Source organism: Crocodylus porosus, unplaced genomic scaffold, assembly GCF_001723895.1.
Source record: "Crocodylus porosus isolate Cpor-Errol unplaced genomic scaffold, CroPor_comp1, whole genome shotgun sequence".
NCBI lineage: Eukaryota > Metazoa > Chordata > Crocodylia > Crocodylidae > Crocodylus > Crocodylus porosus.
The window spans coordinates 60917406-60926160 of record NW_017728947.1 but is presented as its reverse complement, the minus strand read 5'-3'; positions in this window follow the sequence as shown (position 1 = coordinate 60926160).

Genomic DNA, 8755 nt, shown 5'->3' with positions numbered 1-8755 from the left:
GGAGGGAGAGGGGAGCAAGGTAGGCTGTAAAGGTTATAGTATGATGGTGTGATGTGAAATAGTTCTGTTGAATTTCCATTATGTCTCTTCAAAATCTTTTATCCATTAATGTAGCACTTCTATGAGATGACTCTTTGAAGGATCCATTTTTTCCATAGGACAGTAAAAGGTGGGGAGTGGTAGAGCATGTATATCTATCCAACAAATACGTTCTAAGCCTTATTTTGGCAGTGTACTCTTGTGCTGGTTCATTTCTCATGCCCTTTACCCATATTTTCAATAAAGATGACAGTTTTGGTAAGTGTTGTGTGAAGAGCATTCAATAAAGTGAACCCTAATCTCTAGGAGAGAGAGGCCCAATTTGTTTCTCATAGTCCACCCATTGGCTATCAAATAGTTACCCTTTTTGTTCATTAGAGGTCTGTGCCAAATTCAAGCTACCAGTTTAGGTGGTGGTTTCATACCCTAACATCTGTGAACCATTTTGTCCATTTTTAATTCTATATCTTATTTTATTTCAATAAGAGATAATGCAAGTTAGTGCAGATGTACTGTTGATGGGTGTAACTACTATATTTACTTGAGTATGAAAAATATGAAAAATAAAATATGATGGAGTGTGTGGAATCCTTGAATTTAATGCATTTAAGCTGCTGAGCCTGGAACCTTGAGTAAGCTCAGAACAACTAACCCTGCCAAAACTGTAAACCTGCAGGTCAAATTGGACACTGTCACCACAAAGCTAGTTGCAAACTTGAAGGCACCACTTGACAAATATTACAAGCAGGACATCAGACAGCAACTGAAGGAGTCAGTGGCCTGGAAACCTCTGAACCCTCACACAGTTTCTCTACTGAGGAACTTAGGGCTGGTCTAACTGCGAGAAAAAGAGGAGAGTCTGCAGGGAAAGATGGAATCCCTCCAGACTTCTTTTGGACCAATGGCTCAAAAGTGGCTTCTGTGCCTATATTCAGATGTGATGGAGAGTGGGCAAATCCCTCAAATCTGGTGTGAAATTGTGGGTATTGCTCTGCCAAAACTGGGGAAACCACCCAGTGATCCCATGGGGCTACAGACTGAAATCATGGCTTTCTACAGCTTACAAACTACTGCAGTGGCTCATTCTCCAAACAATTAGCCCAATTTCCAAAGCAGTCATCCCCTGAGAACAAGATGGTTTTATGCTGCACTGAAGCTGCTGTGACCATGTGCTTGTCCTCCCATGAACATCAAGGCTGGCTTCCAGTGCAATCTTAAGACTGGTGCTGCATTCACTGACCTTTCCATAGCATATGATAATATTTGGAATCACGGTCTGTTGTTAACACTGTCCCACCTTCTCCCATGCACTAGACTGCTTCGCTTTTTGTGGACATTTCTGGAAAACTGATGGATGCATCTACCTCTGAGACAAAGCGAGCAGACCAAGGACTCTAAATAACGACTTCCCACAGGGAAGTGTTCTTGCCCCAACTCTTTTCAACATTTTTATAAGCAATATGCCTGCTGCCTCTTTGAGGAAATTTACAAATCCTGATGACCTGGCATTAACCACACAGGCAAGGACCTTCTGAGAGGCTGAAGACACGCTGATTTTAGACCTGTCAATAATGGCAGTATATTTTTGCAAGGGGAAGCTGAGACCAAATCCAACTATGTCCATCATCTCAGCATGTCACCACAACAACCACAAAATACATGTTCATCTCAATGTTACTTTTCATGGAGAAAAATTACAACATGATCCAACTTTATCCTACCTAGGTGTGACACTCAACTGCACCTTAACTTTTTGTAATCATCTTTGAAAAATAGCTGTGAAAATTAGAGTCAAATGAACATAGATTGAAAACTCACTGGAATGAGCTGTGGTGTCATTGTGTGAGGACTCTGCACCTCTGCTATAGCACTGGTCTTCTCAATGGCTGAGTACTGTGCACCTGTCTGGGCTGCACTCATAACAAAGATGTGGATGTCCAGCTAAATTCTGCAGTGCATACTATCACAAGAACCTTGAAATCTACACCAATTCAGTGATTACTGGTGCTGGCCAATATTGCTCCTCCAGACGTTCACCACAACACAGCTACATACAAAGAGGTTGCCCACATGGGTGACAACCCAGACCTCCCTATCCATAGAGAATTAAAGAACCACCTAGCTCACTGTTTTGTCTCCCAGAAACCTTTGCGAACACATTTATAAGTCCTTGTAGGACATGACAGTCCAGCAGCTTGGAGAAAAGCGTGGAATGAAACCACCATTCAGAATAAACATCTAATTTCTGACCCACAAATAAAGCCATTTGGTTTTGACCTTCTGCCAAAAACATGAAAAGCTCTAAATTGGATCTGAACTGGGGATGGCCTCTGTGGTCACTTAATGCACAAATGGTATATTAGGACTTCTGCAAAATGTAACTGGAGCAATCTGATTAAACTATGGATCACATAACAACACTCTGCCCTCTGTACAAATTTGATGGTGACATTGCAGAGATATATTCTCTTTCCTCAAGAGCATTAAACTGGTTAACTAACCTTAAACTGGATTTATAATTGTTGCTCCAAATCAGCCATACAAAAGAAGAACTTCAATAAAAACCAAGATTTTCCCCCCAATCAGCAGAGGGGAACCCTCCCCACCCCCATGTTTCGTTTCCATTCAAGGAAACTACATTAAATACATTGTCGGTCTTTGAACTGCTGCTAAAAGAAGCATGGGCTCAGTAATGGAAACCAAATATGAAGCTGATTAAATGTAGACAACACTGAACATGACTAGGCGCATACTGAGCAAACATACAGATAGAAACCTTATTTTTTTTGCAAAAATGTGTCTTTAGATACATCAAAATTATACACACACACAAACACACACACACATGCACACCTTCTAGTCACCTTTAATCACATACCTTCACTCACACCCTAAAACTTATTACAAAGACATGCACCTGTGCGCCCATGCTCCTGCACAACTGCCCACCGGCCTTCCTATCTTGAATACACAGTCCCTCAGTCCATGCTCCAGTTACGGGGTTTAAAGTCTCAGTTTATTCATTGTCACTCTTGTTCCCACTAGAGAATTCACTGCTGCTGTTCTCATCTTTGTCTTCTGATCTGGTTGTCTTGTCATTCTCTTTGCAGTTATGGTCTGTTTCCCCACTGGGGGGGATCTTGAATGATCCTGTGCAAAGTGTCCCTCTGCCAGGTGGATTTGGCTGTGTCCCCACCATTCTCTGCCACTGATTTCTGGTAGTAGGACTGGAGTTTGCTTAGGGCCATTTTAACACATTGCAATGATAAGTTAGTACAACCCATTTGATTAAGATTTATGATAGTGCTCACTGAGTGCAGCCCCCCTCAGTGCCTACTCTTTTTCAAGTTATGATGAGCCACTGCATTGAATATATTTCAACTTTCTTTTCACTCCTAAAGCTGAGTTTTTGATTTTCAGTGTTTCCTGTTTCTGATTTTCTTCCTTTCTGATTTTCCTTTCTGATTTTCAGTGTTTCCTGTTTCTTCATTAGCCTTCAGTGTCTGTCAAACATCACCAAACAGTTCACCCAGAATCCCTTTATTGGCCCCTCTTTCAGTCTGTTGTATATGATTAGTGTGGCCCCACCTTCCATGAGGCAAAGCTGAACCAGGTTGCCCTGTGTATCATCTGCAAAATCTACTTATAAATTTTTGGGGAGTCACAGCACTCATGACAAGAACACCCAGTTCCATACTTGAGCAGGAAGCTAATTAGCACATGGATGCTTTGTAGGGGGTGTAGCAGGGTGGCTGGCAGGAGCTTGCAGCAGCCTGCATACTCCTGGATGTAGGAGCCTGCAGGTTGGCAGGGACTACAGCCCAGCTGCATTCAGAAAAACCTGATTACAGGCTGCATAGGGAACAGGACCAGCTGAGGCAGATAACTAGCTGGCATCCAGGCAGCTAAAAAGGCTCCCAGAGAAAGGAGTCAGAGGGTCTGAGATAGAAAAGAGGGAGAGAGAGGAGCTGGGTGCTGAGAGAAATGGAAGTCAGTAAGATAACAAAGCAGAAAGAGGAAGAGGGTTGCCTGGATAGTGACTGCAATACTGAGGCAGAGATTTTTTTGGGTCTGGGAAGAAGACCCAAGACTTCAAAGTTGGAGATAGCAGTGCCATAACAAGGAACTCACCCTGAGGAAAGAGGACTATAATACAGGAAGAAAGCAACAGAGACCTGGAAGCACCTTCTTAGGGGCTGTGAGTGAACCCTTTGTAGACTGTGTTAATGTTTGAGTACTGAGTGGGGTTTATGTTGGTTACTGAGAGGCTAGAGTGACCAGGAAAATAAAGCACTCTGTGGGTGCACCTACATGTGCTATTACCATGCAGCAATAAACTCTGGTGCAGTATATTGCCCCTGGGTGCTGTGTTTACATATGTGGTAAATGCAGCACCCGATATGGTCTCCTATGACCCTCTCATAAAAAAACTGGGGATTGTGGACTGGCAGAGTCCATGGTCAGGTGGGTTGGGAACTGGATAAGGTGTTGAACCCAGACAGTGTTAGTGGATGGGTCTGTATCATCTTGGTGGGAGGTGGCCAGTGGTGTCCTGCAGAGTTCAGTTCTTGGCCCCATACTGTTCAACACCTTTATCAACAATTTACATGAGGATATGGAAAGCATGCTGGCCACATTTATGGACAATACTAAGTTATGGGGAAAAGTAGTTATGCTAGGGGATAGGATGTAGATCCAAGCAGACTTGGACAAGCTGGAAAGGTGGGTAGAGTGGAACTGGATGCAGTTCAATAAGGATAAATGTAGAGTGCTTCTTCTGGGGAGAAGTAGCTAACAAAATGAATAAAGGTGGGGAGAAGATGTTTTGGCTAGCACAATGTCTGAAAGGGACCTCAGGGTTATGGTCAATCATAGGATGAACACGAGCCACCAGTACAATGCTGTAGTCAACAGAGCTAATAGCATACCGGGATGCATTAGCTGATGTGTTACAAGGAGATGATACTTCCTCTCTACTTGGCCTTGGTGAGACCCCAGCTGGAGTACTGTGTCCAGTTCTGGGTGCAGCACTTTGAAAAAGTTGTGGAGAATCTTGAAAGGGTCCAGAAAAGGGCTTCAAGAATGATTAAGGTCCTGGAGGACAAACCTTATGAGGAAAGAGTAGGGATCTGGGACTGTTCAGCCTGGGAAAGAGAGACTGAAGGGCAACTTGGTAGCCATCTGTAAGTACTTAAGGGGTGAATATCAGGAGATGGGAGAAAAAAATGTTCACCAGGGTACCCCAGGGGAGGACAAGGAGCAATGGCCATAAACTGTTAGAGGATGGTTTTAGGTTGGATGTAAGGAAGAACTTCTTTATGGTACAGGTGACCAGAATCTGGAATAGACTTCTCAAGGAGGTGGTGCAGTCCCTAACCTTGGAAGTTTTCTAGAGGAGACTAGACAGACACCTTGCTTGGATCATTTGATCACAGCAGGATTCCTGCCCAGAGCAGGGGGGTTTGACTCAATCCTTCAAGGTCCCTTCTAGCCATTAATTTCTATGCTTTTTATGTGTCCAGGACTGCATCACTTTGAGCCAGGTTGGAGCAGCCATGGCTGGTAGGGGACCTGTGGGGTCAGCCTGTTCCTCACCCAGCTCCATAATCATGGAGCTGAGCAGGGAATGGGCTCCCCAGCCTGGTCCCCACCCAACTCCAGGATGCCATGGAGCTGGGTGGGGAAGAGGCTCTCCAGCCCCTGCCAGCAGGGAGTTCCCAGCACCAAGGCAACTGTGGGGCCAGTGTTGGGAGATCCTTATCTTCCAGTGCCAGCATGGGGCTTGGGATCAGATATAATGATCTCCCAGCACTGGCCCTGCAACTGGTGTGTTCAAATTTGCCCCTCACATCCATGTGCTCAGGGGGAACAGGGTGTGACAGTAAGGAGAGAGGGAAGGGGTTGCAGAAAGATGAAGCTAGGGGGAGGAAGAGGGCAAAGGGGCTATCTGACCCCCCTCCTAGATTTATTTTCCCTGTTGTAGCAGTGGGAGGGGGACAAACTCAAGGCAAACTTCCAATAATTAGATGCTATACCTGGTGTGACAGGGTACATGAAGCACCCTGCCATGGACAGAATAAGAAAGAATCAAAAGAGAAAAACTTACCCTGAGGACCAGGAGGAGCTGCAGCAAACCCAGAGACACCAAACTCCATGCTCAAAAGAGCTGGGGGAGTCAGCTGGGGCTGCAGCAGATAAAAGGCTGCCATGGCAAACCTAGCTGCTGGGGTTCAAACCTGAGAAGAGGAAAGCAGCATGGGAAGAGAGCAAGGAATGAAAAACAGAGAGAGAAACCATGCCAGAGAGCTAAGGAGGGACAGGCAGGTCAGACGGGCAGCAAATAGGGACCTGCCACGATGGACCCAGCTGGGGATAAGGAGATTTTAGGGATGCCGAGAGAGCATCCTGAGGTCAGAGGAAGAAAGGAAACAGAGAAGAGAAGAGGAGAGGATAAGAAAGCAGGCAAGGGGAGGAGATAGATCAAGGAACCAAAGTGAAAGCTCCAGCCTTGCAACTTACCTGACAAGACACAGTGGGGAATTGGAGCCAACAGAAAGGCTTGAATGACCGGTGAGTCCAATACGGTGGGGGGGGGGGAGTGAAAAGAACCACTCTGGGAACCTAGGGGAAGAAGACAACATAGGTGAAGTTACTTCCCGGGGAGGGGAGGAAGAAGAGAGAGAGGGTCCCAGTCACAGGAAGGTGACGGGGGAACCAGAAGAAAGAGAGACAGCTGTCTTGGGTCCTGTGCTGGGAAGAATGGGGCAAGCAGCCACTTAGATAAAGGCCCTAGCTGAAGGTCCTTCAAACAAGAATATAGATATCTATCTCAGAGGCAATCAACAATGCCTGCAACAACAGGTGTGGTGAGGGCAGGGTATGGGGATGGTGGATCCCTGCAAAAAACCACTGACACCTTGAGTCAATAGCCGTTCTCAGTTGTCTCCCAGAAGTGTCTAAAAGCATCTCCCGTAACACTGAAGGCGTGGCAAGTGATCTATATCAACGAGACACTACTTTTCCAGCTGGGAAGTTACATGACTCTGGGCAGCGTGACAATCCCCTTACCCCTGGAAAATTATGACAAATTTATGAATTTCCTTATATAGAATATGATTATTGGAGGGCCATCTTATTAATCAGGGTCATCTTATATTTGAGTAAATGTGGTATCTTAGAACTTTGAGGAAAAAAGTTTGCTAAATTGAACTGAGTTAGCAAATCATGAACTCCCATTCCTATGTAGAAATAGTTTACATTTCTAGGAAGTCACCAAATGTTTTTTGATGCATTTCAGTGCAGAGGTGTATAGGTACATTATTTTATTCATAGCATTCACAGGGTTTTTTCATATATTGTATTAATACAAATTTGCCATTATATATATGTGCTTCTACACATTCAGTTTTCCTGTGCTTTTTGAAACATTTAGAAGATTTTTTTTTTTTAATTTCAGTTGATAACAAAACATGCCCTTGCTATCTTATGTTTTGCTATCTTATGTGTTTGGTATCATTCATTACCATGGATCTGGGTTTTCCATTTCTTGTGGAAGAATGCAGAAAAACATGGATTTTTCCCCATTGAAGTAGGAAACTGTGGGGTTCCCTTTCAGGGCTGGCTGGCTGGGTATGGCTGGGGGGGGCAGGGGAGGGGTACTGGCAGGGCTGGGGGGTGCTTTGGCTTGGGAGTGAGGGACAATGGCATGGACAGAGGCATGTCACAAGCCTATCAGGGCTGCTAAGTACCACAAAGCAGAAGAAAGGACACTCTCAGCTGGACTTGTGTCCTGTTGAGTACAGGGGGCAGGGAGAGCTCTGATTTTCCATGATTAAAAAAACCAAAATCAAATGCCAAAATATATAGGTATTTAGAATTTAATTATAATGATTGAGGCACCGGTAGGCTTCCAAACTGCTTCAAAATTGTAAATATATCAATTAAACATTGTGTTAAAATTATATTTGTATATATAGTGGCATTTATTTTAATAATGGAAAAATGCAGATTTTGGATTTTTTAATCAGAGAAAACCAGGATCCCTGATCATTACCAGGTTGCTGTAATGACCTAAATTCTTTGACAATGACTATTGTCAAAGTACCAAAAGAACCAATTATTCTTTAAATTTTAGCTACTTGGAAAAATACTATATTGATCAGTTAATTTTTTTAACACAAAATATGGCAAATATGGATGTGTCTACACATGGCCTTATGGCAATACTATTACTGCACCATGCATTAGTACAGGGACAGGCATTTATTCCAGGAACAGGGCCACTTACCGAGTTTTGGCAAGCTGTTGAGGGCCGCATGGGTAGCCCTGTCCCTTGACAGGTGCCCTGCCCTCTGGTCATCATCTTGTGACCAGAAGTCCTTTCCCCTAATCCCTGACCTTTGCCTCCTGAAGTCCCTCCCCTTGGCCCCAGAAATACTCCTTTCAGCAAGGGGTTTTGCCATCTTGAACCAGAAAAATACCAAATTATATCCTAAAAAGCAAACTTCTACAGCATTCATTAATTTCATTAAAAAAAAATGTTTGTCCTGTTTTACATGTGTTTGTGTAATGTACATAGAAGTGCTTGCATAATAGCTTAAAATGAAGTCTTACTCTTGTATATTGTGGGGGTACGTATAGGTTTGTGAGGGGCTGTGGGTATGTGAATATGTTAGGTGTGGGTGGCTATGGGGCTTGTGGGGAGAGGGCCATGGGG